The sequence below is a fragment of the Saimiri boliviensis genome, chromosome 7, assembly GCF_048565385.1.
Source record: "Saimiri boliviensis isolate mSaiBol1 chromosome 7, mSaiBol1.pri, whole genome shotgun sequence".
NCBI lineage: Eukaryota > Metazoa > Chordata > Mammalia > Primates > Cebidae > Saimiri > Saimiri boliviensis.
The window spans coordinates 94345041-94359477 of record NC_133455.1 but is presented as its reverse complement, the minus strand read 5'-3'; the positions used below and the strand labels follow the sequence as shown (position 1 = coordinate 94359477).

The 14437-nt window shown below is 35.3% G+C and overlaps 1 long non-coding RNA gene and 1 pseudogene across 1 annotated transcript in view; one reads left to right on the top strand and one right to left on the bottom strand.

The window, feature by feature from the left end:
• The window catches only part of LOC141585164 (uncharacterized), a 458381-nt gene extending 449711 nt beyond the window's left edge, over positions 1-8670 (top strand). Inside the window, exons 7-8 of the long non-coding RNA XR_012518530.1 lie at positions 6657-6693; positions 8621-8670. This is a non-coding gene — a long non-coding RNA (uncharacterized LOC141585164). The remainder of the gene's footprint in view (positions 1-6656; positions 6694-8620) is intronic.
• LOC101042357 (hsc70-interacting protein-like) lies at positions 1680-2787 on the bottom strand (annotated as a pseudogene).
• Positions 8671-14437: the final 5767 nt, after the last annotated feature.

The window sequence follows — 14437 nt, the reverse complement described above, 5'->3', positions numbered from 1 at the left end:
TTTATTTTTTTCTTTTGACTGGGTCATACTTGCCAATTTCTTTATATGTCTTCTGATTTTTTTGTTGAAAACTAGACATTTGAATCTAATAATATGGCTATCTCTGGAAATCAAATCCTCTCCCTTTCCCAGGGCTTGCAGTTTTTTTTTATTATAGCTTTTGTTGTTGTTGTAAGCTGTCTCTGTGCCAAAGATCAGCCTGTGGTGTAAACTTTAGGTTTTCTCATGTCTTTGCTGAGCCCACACCTTTCCTTAGACATGCATGGCCACTTTCTAATTTCCCCATATATACAATTGCTTTTTAAGGTCCTAGTGGTTAATGTCTGTTTTCCAAGAGGGGAAAAGGGGAAGATAGATTTGGCAGAAATCACTGGCCCTTTAAATCACCTGGAAGTCATCTCAGTCACAGAGGGAGGGCTAGCAACAACTGGAAGAGATGCAACAATGCCTTCTCATTCCCTGCCCTGCCTCTGTTTGCACCTCTGTAATCAGAAATAGCAATTGGTAATGAGAACACAGATTCTGATATTTGGAAGATGGGATACTTTTTTGCCCAATTTGGCTCCTGCAAACTGTGGGCAGGTTGTTCCAGGCACACATGCAAGCTGCCTGCCTGCCATGGGGTTGGGGTGGGAGACAGATTCTACTGTGGTAAGAGTAACCTGACCTAAATTAACTGCAATTTACTGTCCAAGCCACTCCTGGAAGTTACAAGCCTTCAGTAGACTCCAGAATTCCAAAATATTTACATCAGATCCATTCTGCTAATGCAATTGTTGTCTAGGTAGAGAGACAGATTCCTGGTGTTTCCTGTTTCCATCATCTCAGATTCCTTTCACCAGTAGCTCTTTATTGAATAGCTGAATAGTGTTCAATTTTGCCAGTATGCCACAAGTGATCTAATAAATCCCCCTTTTGGAAATATAAATTGTTCTAACATTTTTAGTATTATAAACAATGTTCTGATAAATATTTTTCTTGGTAAATCAGTTAATCCACTCATGATATTTTCTCTTTAGGATACATTGTTAGAAGTATACTTCTAAGTAAGGCATGCAAAAATTTAATACTATTAAGAAATTTAGAGAAATACAACATCCACTTTTTTTTGCCAACAGTGTACACAACTACCCAGTTTCCCCCAAAATCCTTGCCTACATTAGCTCTTACAATTTTTTCAAAAAAGCTGATTACATTGTTAAATTTTGCAGCTACTTGACTATTAATGAGGTTATTTTATGTGTTAATTTGTCAAGGGTACTTTTTTTTAATTCATCTTGCCTATTTTATTAGTAAAATTTGACTTTTGTTTTAATTTTTTGAAATCTTTTATTATTGAGATATTATTGTTACTAATCTACTTTTTGGTATATATTCCACACACATTTTTCTCAGTTCATTTATTTTGTTTTAAATATTTTTGAAGTTTAAAAAGTGTTTAAAGTTTGTAACTCCTAGGAGGAAAACATTATCTGAATGAATACCCTAATGGCAAACCACTGTAAAATGCTTCAGCTGCATTTTGGTTAGAGGGGTAGCGATTATCAGAGTAACCCAACTCTCTTGATGAGGTCAAAGTATACTGGTTTGTATTTTTGTGACATCCATCCAAAGCATCCTAGGTGATCTAGGTTGTTTTTCCGTCAACAAGGGCTTTATTTATCAGAAGGGCATTATGCTCAACCTCCAAATTTGGCTGATAATTTACTGCCAAAATTCACAACCTTTGGGTTGCTCTGGTATTTTAACAAATTTTCTGGGTTCTGGGCTACATGCTGGAAGGCCATCATAATTTTTGGATCCTGCTTGGCTGCCAGAACCTCTGGATCACCAAGAATTTCATTAACTTCGGGCATTCCTGCATTTGAGGCATGCCCCCCTCCCATGCTCGGCATTCTTCCATGAAAATTATCAGGCATTCCCCCAGAAAAGCCACCAGGATCAGGGCCATACTGGGCTCCTGACTACCATCTGGCTTATTCCTCTATTTGGGTTTTCTCTTGCTCTTCTTGAGCCTTCTTAACTCTTTCTATTCTTTCTTTGATCTCTAGCTCTTCACATTTTCTCTTATACCGTTTCCGATGTTCTGCAATTTTCCGTGCCCTAGGTTGAACTTCTTCTAGCATTGCTCTAGCATCTTCATCATAATCCAGTTTACAGGCAAGGGGCAAGCAAGATCATGGGTTGCTTTGTTCCAATGGCCTAAAAAGTCTGTGTGGTTTCTCTCATGACTTGTAAGGCTGAGCTGAATCAGGATTTATTTCATTGTCTCTGTCACAGTCTCAAATGGCAGCATTTGGCTTCTGTAATTTAACAAAGACACTGGCCCTCTTGGTATGCAGAATGGCCAAGGGAGGATTCAGCTTGATGGCATCTGTGAATAAGTCAATGGCTCTCTGCAATTCATCATCATTTAAGCCTTCAATGGCAGCCACGTTCTTATCATTTGCCTGATCCATCATCTCCTCTGCTATCTCTGCATTTTCATTTCCCATTTCTTGAGGGGCATCAATGTCTAGTTCAATAACACCTTCATTATCAGTTCCTAGGGCACTTTCCTCACTTGATGGTTTATCTGTCTTCAGGTCTTCCTATGCCTTCTTATCTGTTTTTTTTCTTCCTTGATATTTTCTTCTTACTGAGCTTTCTGAGTAGCAGATGACACCTTACCCCACGTGCTCTACACCCACTCCCTCAGGAAGCTCATTTTCTCATGCGCAGAACGCTTGGATCCTGCTCACACATTTTCACGAAGGCCAGAAGCTCGTTCACTTTGTGAGGGCCCATGGTGAAACGGCGGTGGGTGAAACTGAGGAGCTGCCACTGGGTTCCCAGCCCAGGCACTGGCTCAGCGTGATCTCAGTTCATTGATGTTTTTCAGTACATTTTTATCCTGTGTTATGGTTTCAATTTTTACATTAAAAATGGTCTAAAAATTTTTATTTTAGAATTAATTTTAAATATATAAGGCATTCAAAATTAAATGCTGTGTGGTGATAAGCGTTTGTTGTTTTTTTAAGATAACAGCTTTATTGAGATATTATTCACATTTAATATGCAATTTTTGAAAGTGTATAATTCAGTGGTTTTTAGTATAGTCACAGAATTGCATAAACATCACTACTAACTTTGAAACATTTCACCAACCAAAAAAAAAAATCTTTCCATCAGTAGCCATTCCCCATTCCCCAGTTCTTCCTGCTCCTCCCCCAGATCCTGAAAGCTACTAATCTATTTTCCATCTCTAAGAATTTCAGTACCCTGGAGACTGTATAAATAGTGACTTGAAGTATATGGTCTCTTGCAACTGGCTTCTTTCATTTAACACAATATTTTCAGGGTTCATCTATGTTATAGCTTGTATCAGTATTCTTTTTTTATTGCCAAATTTATATAGTGCAAAATATATCACATTTTGTTTATCCATTAATTGTCTGATGGATATTACCACTTATGCAAACTAGGAATAATACTGCTATGAGTATTAATGTACAATTTTTGGTGTGTGAAAATATGTTTCCAATTCTCCTGGATAAATACTAAGAAGTGAATTAGTAGATAACTGATATGAAGTTCTAACTAGTTTTCCAACGTCATTGTACCATTTATATTTCTAACAGAAATGCATGAGTTCTAATTTCTCCACTCTTTCTCTGACATGTATTATATCTGTCTTTTAATAATAGCTATCTTAGTTGATATGAAGTAATATGTTACTATGGTTTTAATTTGCATTTCTCTAATGGCTAATGATATTGAATCTCTTAATGCACTTTGTGGCCATTTGTATATCTTCTTTGGGGAAGTATCTGTTCAAATCCTTCACCCTTTTTTTAAATTATCTTTTTGTTTTTGAGTTGTAAGCATTCTTTACATTTTCTAGATAAAAGTCCCTCATTATATAAATGTTTTGCAGTATTTTCTGTCTGCAACCTGTCATTTAACTTATTGTGTTCTTGATGCATTTTCGAAGTAAAAAAAAAAAAAAAAGTTTAATTTTTATTAAGTTCAAATTATCTATTTTTAAAAATTTTGTCTATTGAGCTTTTGGTGTCATACCTAAGAAATTACTGTCTAACTGAAGATCATGAAAATTTTTTCCTGTTTTTCTGAAAAACGTTTATAATTTCAGTTTTACATTTAGGTCTATGATCTCTTTTGAATGAATTTTTATGGATGGTGTGAGGAAGAGGTATACTTTCATCCTTTTGCATGTGTATACCAGTTTTCTCAGCACCATTTGTTGAAAAAATGATTTTTCCCCTACTGAAGTGTGTTTGTAACCTTATTGAAAAGTCAACTGCCTGTAAATAAAAGGGTTTTTTTCTGGACTATCATTTCATTGATCTGTATATCTGTGCTTATCCTAGTACCTCACTGTCTGCATTACGTTAGAGCTTTATAGTAAATTTGATTGGAAGTAAGAGTTCTTCAAATTTCTTCTTTCTTTATACATTGTTTTAGTTATTCTGGTACTTTACAGTTCCATCTAAATTTTAGGATCATTCAATTAATTTTCATAAAACAGCAGCTAGGATTTTCATATAGATGACATTAAATCTGTATCTCAACTTGGGACTTTGCCTTCTTAACAATAATAAGTCTTTGATTCATGAACACATCTCTCGTGTATTAAGATCTTTTAAAGTTTCTTTCAGCAATGGTTGTAGTTTTCAGGGCTAAAATCTTGCATTTCTTTTGTTAACTTTATCCTTAAGTATTTTATTATTTGAATGCTTTTATAAATGAAATTGCTTTCTTAATTTCATTTTGATTTGCTTATTACTATTGTACAGCAACAATATTTCTATATTATCTTGAATCCTGCAACTTTGTTAAACTCATTTATTAGTTGTCATAGTTTTAATATGGATTTCTTTAGAATTTTTTATATATAAGATGATGTCCTCAGAAAATAGAGATAGTTTTACTTCTTCCCTTCCAATCTGGCTGCTTTTTGTTTCATTATTTTTGCCTAATTGCCCTGCCTAGAACCTCCAGTAAATTTGACATTTTTAACCTCCAGTAAAATTGAAGAGGCATGAGTATACATTCTTGTCTTTTCCTGATCTTTGGGGTAAACCTTCCCATCTTTCACCATTAAATATGAGGTTAGCTGCAATTTTTGTTTTTTTATGTGGGAGGGGTGTGAGAAGGTGGGTATTTGTTTTTTCTTTTTGTGAATGCCCTTCATGAGGTTGAGAAAGTTCCTTTCTATTCCTGGTTTGTTTAGTACTTTTATCATGAATCCCTTTGTTTTTAAAATTAAGATGTAACAGCCAGAATTCAAGATTAACAAAATATTTAATCAATGTATACAATTATAATTTAGGTTTAAAAACTGGTATCATTTTTAAGTTCTCTGGATTTTTTTGCTTTTCATGTATTTGTGTGTTTTGTAGCATGTGAATTGGCTTTGAAGTTGATCCCAAAAGCACTCCAAAAAAATATTTGTGTAAAAGCAGCATTTTTAAATTGTTGGTGAGTCCATAAAATGAACTATGAAGAAAAACAAAATATTTTACTTTCACAGTCCATATTCTAGCACTTACTCTTTAATATTTACAATAAAAAATAATACAAATACTACTGCAGAAAAATTACTCAACAAATTAAATTGAAATTCTCTGGGCCAGCTTTCTGCCAAGAGAGAAACTGAGAATAAAAATTTCCTGAGAACTTACATACTATTTATATTATCATGTATTAATTATGTAACTCTGTTTAATGAATGAACTGTAATTCTACAGATTTACAAATCATTTTAATCTATATATCCTCTTTATTGAACTTCTCAAAATAACCAATAATATTTATGTGATTTTAGTGTTTAGAAATTGACATAGTACATTCTAAGCCCTTAATTCAAACTTGTCAGTCCCAGATAAATTCTACTCATAAGCTATTATAGGGCTTCACATGGTTACTAAAATGCTAAATTGTCATTTCATTCCTGCTCTGTGCCCATAATTATTCTCAGTTCTGGAATGCAATGGTAAAAAAAAAAAAGTCAGATCTGGCTGTCGGGGAATTTGTAATCTAGTATGGGAAAGATAGATGGTAAACAAATAAACCAGCAAGATACTTTCAGAGAGAGGCCACTGCTACAGAGATAATGCAATATTCTAATATGATCTATGATGATTGGAACGTCCTCTATGAATGAAAATTGGGGAAGAATGTGGTGTAAATAGGAATTTTAGGGAGGTTAATGATGTGCTACATGAGGTAATTCATCACTTGCAGCCTCTTGAGAAAGGCATTTTGCTACTTCTTAAGACTTTCAGGGGCCCCAACTGTTTTACTTATGAATTACATACCAATTTGAGAAAACTTTGACACACAGTAAAAAGGCTGAGTTATAAAGTATTTATATATCAAATAATCCTAATCCACAGAATAATGATTATAATTTGTATTTGCATAGTGTTTTGAGTACTTTCCCATTCACTGCCTCTTTTGAGCATTAGGGCAATCCTTTGACGAAAGTAAAACATGATTATTATTCTAAAAGTAAAAAAGAAAAGCTAAGTTCAAAGAGTTTGAGTAAGTTATGCATTACACAGCTGGCAAATGATGGAACTTAAAACAGAACTATGCGTTTGTTTGTTTTTTATCTAATTTCAATTAATTCTCTCAATTTTTTGTTATTTTAGATTGCTTATTTCGAGTTGACCAGACATTACACCAGAAGTAAGTATACTATTTAAATTCTTACGGATACTTTTTGGTCTAAAGAGCCCATATGGAAGAGTGGTTCTCAAAGTGTAGTCCCTGTACCAACAGTATCTGTCTCACATGGGAAATTTTTAGAAATGCAAATTCTCAGTCCCCACCTCAGATCAACTGATTTAGAAACTCCAGGAGTGGGGCCTAGCCAGTTATGTTTTAACAACCATTCTAAATGATTCTTACACACGCTAAGGTTTCAGATCACAAGTTTAGAAAAGAAGCAATGGTTAGTCTTGTATTCCTTGTTTTTTAATTTAAAATAAATGTATTTTACATTTTAATTTTAACTTCATTGATAGACATATACATTACATAAATAAAATTTCCATAAATGTTTACATATAATATTATTTCTAGGGCAGTCTTTGAAAATAATGCACTCAAAATAATGGCAGGAATTTAAAAGTCTAACATCATTTTTGTAAGCAGGGGGCACAAAAAAAGAATAATGTTATGTGTTTCTGGTAGAAATGTGAGTTTAAATATAATTTCATAGAGCAGAATTCCCTTCCTTGGAAATACAGATAATGCAAATAAAATTATCAGTATTTAAGTAAATATTACAAGGAAATTGACTGCAAAATCCATTGTGATAAATAGCTAAAGTAAAAAAAAAACTGCATCGGTAGGGAAATAGTTGAATAAATTATGGTATATCATCATCTTGAAATGTTTCTAGTCATTAAAAATAATTATTCATCATGCTGTACATGCTGGAAATTTAATGTAGAGCATAGTGACTATCATTGATAATTGTTTACTTGAAATTTGCAAAGAAGACAGGCATACCTCATTTATTGTGCTTCATTTTATTGCACTTCACACATACTGTGCTGCTTACAAGTTGAAGATTTGTGGCAACCCTGCCTTAAACAAGTCTATTGGCCCCATTTTTCCAACAGCATGTGCTCACTTCATGTCTGTCACATTTTCAAAACTTTTTGCAATATTTCAAACATTTTCATTATTATTATATTTTTTGTGATGATCTGTGATCAGTGGTTGATAGTTTGAATATTTATCTTGACCAAATCTCATGTTGAAATGCAATCCCTAGTGTTGGAAGTGGGGCCTGATGGGAGGGGTTTAGATCATGGGGACAGATCCCCCATAAATGGCGTGGGCCATTCTCTTAGTGATAAGTGAGCTCTCTCTCTGAGTTCCTATGAGATCTGGATATTTAAGTGTGTGGCACCTCCACTCCCGGTCTTCTCTCTCTTGCTCCTGTTTTCACCATGTGATGTGCAAGCTCCTGCTTCAGCTTCCACCGTAAGTAAAAGTTCCCTGAGCCATCCCCAGAAGCAGATGCTGGCATTATGCTTCCACTACAGCCTGCAGAACCATAAGCCAATTAAATCTCTATTCTCATAAATTATCTAGTCTTAGGTATTTCTTTATAGCAATACAACAATGGCCTAACACAGTGATCTTTGATATTACTGTATTGTTTTGAAGTACAATAAACCATACCCATAAAAGACAGCAACATAATTGATAAATACTGTGTGTGTTCTGACTGCTACACCAACAGGCCATTCTGCCCTCTCTCGCCCTCTCATCGGGCTTCTTTAGTCCCTGAGACACGATGCTAAAATTAGGCCAACTACTAACTCTACAATGGCCTTTAAGTTGTTAAGTGAAAGGAAGAGCTACACCTGTCTCACAATAATTTGTTATTATTATTATTAATATTTTTACTTATTTATTTTTTGAGACAGGGTCTCACTCTGTCACCCAGGCTGTAGTGCAGTGGCATGATCTTAGTTCACTGTAGTCTCTGCCCCCTGGGTTCAAGCGATTCTCCTGCCTCAGCCATCTAAGTAGCTGGGATTACAGGAGTGCATCACCACACCCAGCTAACACCAGCCAATGTTTGTATTTTTGGTAGAGATGGGTTTCACCATGTTGTCCAGACTACTATCGAACTCCTGAGCTCAAGGGATCCACCTGCCTCAGCCTCCCATAGTGCTGGGATTACAGGTATGAGCCACTGCACTTGGCCACATCTCCTACTTTAAATCAAGTGCTAGAAATGATTATGCTTACTGAAGAAGGCATGTCTAAAGCCAAGATAGTCTGAAAGCTAGGCCTCTTGAATATTAGCCAAGTTATGAATACAAAGAAAAAGTTATTGAAGGAAATTAAAAGTGCTACTCCAATGAACATATAAATGATAAGAAAGTGAAAACAGCATATTGCTGATATGAAGAAAGTTTTACTTGTCTGGATAGAAGATCAAACCATCCACAATATTTCCTTACACAAAACTCTAATCCAGAGCAAAGCCCTAACTCGCTCCAGGTCCATGAAAGCTGAGAGAGGTGAGGGAGAGGCAGCAGAAATCTTGTAAGCTAGCAGAGACTGGTTCATGAGGTTTAAGGAAAGAAGCCATTTCCATAACATGTAAGTGCAAGGAGAAGCAACAAGTGCTGATGTAGAAGCTGCAGCAAGTTAGCCAAAAGATCTAGCTAAGATCGCGGATGAAGGTGGCTACACTAAACAACAGATTTTCAATGTAGATAAAACAATCTTCTATTAGAAGAATATGCCATCTAGGACTTTCATAGCTAGACAGGAGAAGTCAGTGCCTGGCTTCAAAGGATAGGCTGACTCTCCTCTTAGGAGCTAGTGCAGCTTGTGACTTTAAGTGAAAGCCAGTTCTCATTTACCATTTCAAAACTCTTGGGACCCTTAAGAATGACACCAGATTTGCTCTGCCTGTGCTCTCTGAATGGAACAAGAAAGCCTGAATGCATCACTTCTGTTCATAGCATGGTTTCCTAAATATTTTAAACCCACTGTTGAGACTAAATGCTCAGAAAAAAGATTCCTTTCAAAATATTACTGTTCATTGACAGTGCACCTAGAAACCCAAAGGCTCTGATGGAGATGAACAAAGAGATTAATGTTGTTTACATGACTGCTGCTCATGTTTCAAGGAGTAATTTTGATTTTAAAGTTTTTTATTTCAGAAATACTTTTTGTTGTTGTTGTTTGGGTCTTTTTTATACATGGCTTCTGTTCTTATTCCATTTTGATGCATTTCCTGTACATGGCTCTCAAGGTCCTTTTTCCCAACTTTTATTTTAAATGCAGGGGGTACATATGCAGGTTTGTAACATGGCTATATTGCATGATGTTAAGGTTTGGGGTCCAAATTATCCCATCACCCAGGTACTCAGCATAGTACCTAATAGTTCATTTGTCAACACTTTTCATCATCCTTCCCCCACCCCCAGTAGTCTCCATTGTCTATTGTTGCCATCTTTACGTCCATGAGTACTCAATGTTTAGCTCCCACTTACAAGTGAGAACATGCAGTACTTGGTCTTCTGTCCCTGAGTGAACTCACTTAGGATAATGGCCTCCAGCTCTATCCATGTTGCTGCAAAGGATATGAATATTTAAGAAATACTTTTGATAAGGGCATAGCTGCCATAGATTGTAATTCCTCTGTTGGGTCTGTGCAAAGCAAATATAAAGCCTTCTGGAAAAGATTCACCATTCCAGATGTCGTTAAAAAGATTCATGATTCATGGAGGCACCCAAAATATAAAGATTAACAGGAGTTTGGAAGAAATTCATTCCAACCCTCGTAGATGAGTTTCAGGGTTTCAAGACTTCTGTGGAGGAAGTAACTGCCCATGTAGTACAAATAACAAGTGAACTAAAATTAGAGGTGAAGTCTGAAGATGTGAATTTCTGCAATCTCATGATAAAACCTGAACACAGGAAGAGCTGCTTCTTATAAATGAGCAAAGAAAATTTCATGTTTCTTGAGATGGAATCTATTCCTGATGGATATGCAGGGAACACTGTTAAAATGACAACAAGTGATTTGGAATATTCTATAAATTTAGTTTATAAGGCAACAACAGGATTTAAAAGGATTGGTTCCAATTTTGAACAAAATTCTTCTGTGGGTAAAATGCTATCAAAAAGCACAGAAAAATCTTTTGTGAAAGGAAGAGTTGACTGGTGCAGCAAACTTCACTGTTATCTGTTGTAAGAAATTGCCACAGCCACCCCAACCTTCAACAACCACCCTTGATCAGTCAACAACCATCAACATTGACACAAGACCCTCCACTAGTGAAAAAGACTACAATTTGCTGAAGGCTCAGATGATCATTAGCATTTTTTGGCAATAAAGTATTTTTTAATTAAGGCATGTACATTGTCTTTTTAAACATAGTGCTATTGCACACAATATACTACAGTATGTGTAAAGATAAATTGGATAAGTACTGGAAAACCAAAAATATGCTGTGACTTTTTGATGATATTTTGTGGCTTTAATACAATATTCACTTTATTAAGGTGGTCTGGAACCAAACCCACAATATCTCCCAGGTAGGTATTCCTGGAGATCTGTAACGGCCTCACTAACTTACCCTACACACACAAAATAGTAACTATGAGTAATGATGGATATGTTATTTAAAGTGATTGTGGTAATCATTTTGTATTGTATGGCTATATCAAATCATCACATTATACATCTTGAATATGTACTTTTAAATTTGTCAATTACACCTCAAAAAAGCAAGAAAAAATGATTCATTAAAACTGCATCAATTAAACTGAAAAGATTTTCATTAGTTACAATTGGGTAAGAACTGCACCATTTTGGAAAATAAACAACACAGTAACATCTATACATGTGTTTATCCATATACTTATTTACCTATATGGGAGAGGAAAAGAATATGACAAGGTTCATGCTAGGTTCTTAGATGGTATAACTACTGGGACCATGGATTGGTTGCTAATGTGAATGGAGTAGATAAAGGCCATACTTTTATCATTTCACACTTTTATCAATTCACCTTCCTGGCTAATATACTATATAATTCTAAATAACTAACTAAAGGTTCTTATTACTGATGATTACTACAGAGAAAGAGATAAGGTTAAGAAGTGGCATATATTACTCTACTCATCAACAAATGTTTATTGAATAACTGTTACTGCTGGAACAGTGTGAAGCACTAGAAAAAGAGCAGTGACAAAGCAAGAAATGGTCCCTTCCTTCTAGAGCTTACAACAAATTATTTGACTTTAATTATGATTTGTGCTACAAAGGAGAAATTGAGAATGAAAAGAAAGTCCACAGTCAACTCAGAAAACAATAAAGAAGATAGACAGAGGTCACATCAGGTAGGGCTTTACAGACCACACTGAAGGTATTCAATAAATCGAAAGCACAATGGGAAGCCATTGGAAAGTTTTAAAAAGTGACACGATGAGAATTGCCTTTTTAAACAGCTAAACATGGTAAATTAAGAACTTATGTGCTTGTGTTCCTGCTTCTGAAAGGACACTGCAAGGACAGTAAGCAATACAGAGCTATAAACCCAAAAGAACAAAAAGACAAAAAAGACAAAAGATGTTAATAGTTTAGAAGATGGAAGCTGGTGAAGAAGCAGTCACTGACTTGTTAAGCAGAGAGAGCTTAAACCTCTAGAGGCAGACAGCAATGAGAAGTTAGCAATTCACCCCAAAGAGGCTCAGAAAGAAACAGAGATGGAAACACCTCATATTGTTTCTGCAGAAGGCAGGGGTAGGGCAAGAGGCCAAAAAGGCAAGGGTTGGGGGTCCATGTAATTCTTAAGATGTCTTGAAGCTAAAGTCTCCACCCACACATCCTCAATGATTACCCTTCCCGAAATTGGAAATAAGAAGTTGTTTGTTGTTGGTTTTTGTTTTGCCCAGAAATATTAACCTTGAAAGGCTCTAGATCCTGGACATCAGACCCAAAAGAGGACAGTCAGGTGACAGACTGAAGAAGGATTAAGTAAAAGCAGGCAGATTTTACTTATTACCTTGCATCCCTGGTGAGAGACTAGATAGTCCTCCTCTGAAAAGAATTGAATCACTCCAGAGAATAAAGCTGTTGATGCTGATATTTGGGATGTTCCAATTAAAAATGCAGCTCAGTTCTGAATTGACCTTCAGTGATGCTCATGGGTTCAATGTCTTACTAATGCTCTTGGTCCTGCAAATCCATATTACAGTGCTCTTAAATGGAGATCAGGGATCAGCAGATACCTAAATCCTCCAACATAAAGAACAGAGCAACAGCAACAAAAAAAGAGTTATTCGGAGAAAAAAAAAGATGACATGATGGAAACAAAGGTGAAAGGGTGTTAAATATACATAATTAATATGATCAGAGTAATAAGAAAAAATATTATATTCATGAAATTTAAAGATCAGTAAGCCAAAAAACATGCAGATCTTTATAAAAGATGAAATTGTAGTAGTTTAGTAGAAGGCTCAGAGGACAAATTAAAGGAAATCTCCCAAAAATTAAAGCAGAATAAGTAAGGGGATAAAAATTGAAAATAGAAGTGAAAATTGGAGATTCAGCCCTAGTAGTCAAAAATCCAACAAAAAAGGAATTCTAGTAAGGGACTACACAGAAAAATGGAAGGTAGAACATTACTGAGGGAATAAATCAGTAGAATTTCTCAGAATTGAAGAACTCAAAACTTAGACTGAGATTGAAATGCTCACTGGGTAGCCATCAGGAAAAATGAACAAATTGAACATAGCGGAAAAAGAGAAGACACTAAATCTTCCAGAGTGGTAAATCAGGTTGTATTAAAAGGATCTGGAGTCAGAATTGGACTTCTCAGTAGGGATCCCTTCTATGCAAATCAGAAGTCTGGTCATCATCATCACCAGTTGGGAGTGAGCAGCAATTCCATTTTCTGAATTGAAGAATACAAGAGCAGGCCCAAGTGTATACAGAAAATTACAGCTGGGCTATTATGAATCTGAGCTGCCTATCAAATAGAGAAGGAAAGAAGTAACACTTTAAATTAAAATTTAGTAATTGTCTGTGATCTTTATTCAGACTGAGCTTAGCTGCTCTGAGATTTCCTCATTTACCTACTCTCTCAATTCCTGTCTTGGAGGTCAAATAATATTTTGAATTATAGTCTTAGAGTGATTCCTAAGTTCCCCTTACCTTAGCTAGATCTCTACATAAAAAGCTAACTCTCCCTCCTCCATTATGTGAACCAGACAGGGGAAGAAGGAATTGGAAGAGGATTGAGCAAGTAGGGAAATCACAGAGTTTTGAATGTTTAAAATTGTCACTTAACAGGTATGCTTAGTTCACACATACAGTATTTCTCTTGGGTTTCTTATTTCCAAACCAATCCCTCCTCTACATAGAGGAGGGAGGTCATCCAGAAGGAAGCTGTGACAGCCAGTATTTTTTTTTTTTTTTTTTTTTTTTTTTTACTAATAATGGCTACTATAGTACTTAGCACAGCAAACAGTACTCTGTAAATATCAATCTAACCTGCTCTCCTCTCCTTTTACTATTTCACCAATTCCTTCAGAGTGTAAGTGGGCAAGTAAATGCAAATCTGCATTGCTTGGTTTACTTCTTAGGCTCTTGGTAGCTGAAATAGTTGGGAAAAAAAATTTAAAGACTGAAAATTGAAATTCTTGTCATCTTATCTTTCAACATTGAAAAAGATGAGCTTCAGTGCAGTTTTTACTTTGCCCAAAATTCTTACTGAGCTTTTAGTTAGTGACAAACAAAACCATTTTGATTCACCTGCTAATGAGCTGTGAGATGGTCTAAAGAACAAAGAAAAAAAATCAAAACCTGTGATATTCATTTTAAATGAAAGAAAAAAAATTCAGGGAAATGAATTCAGAGAAATGAATATCCAAGTAAACCCAA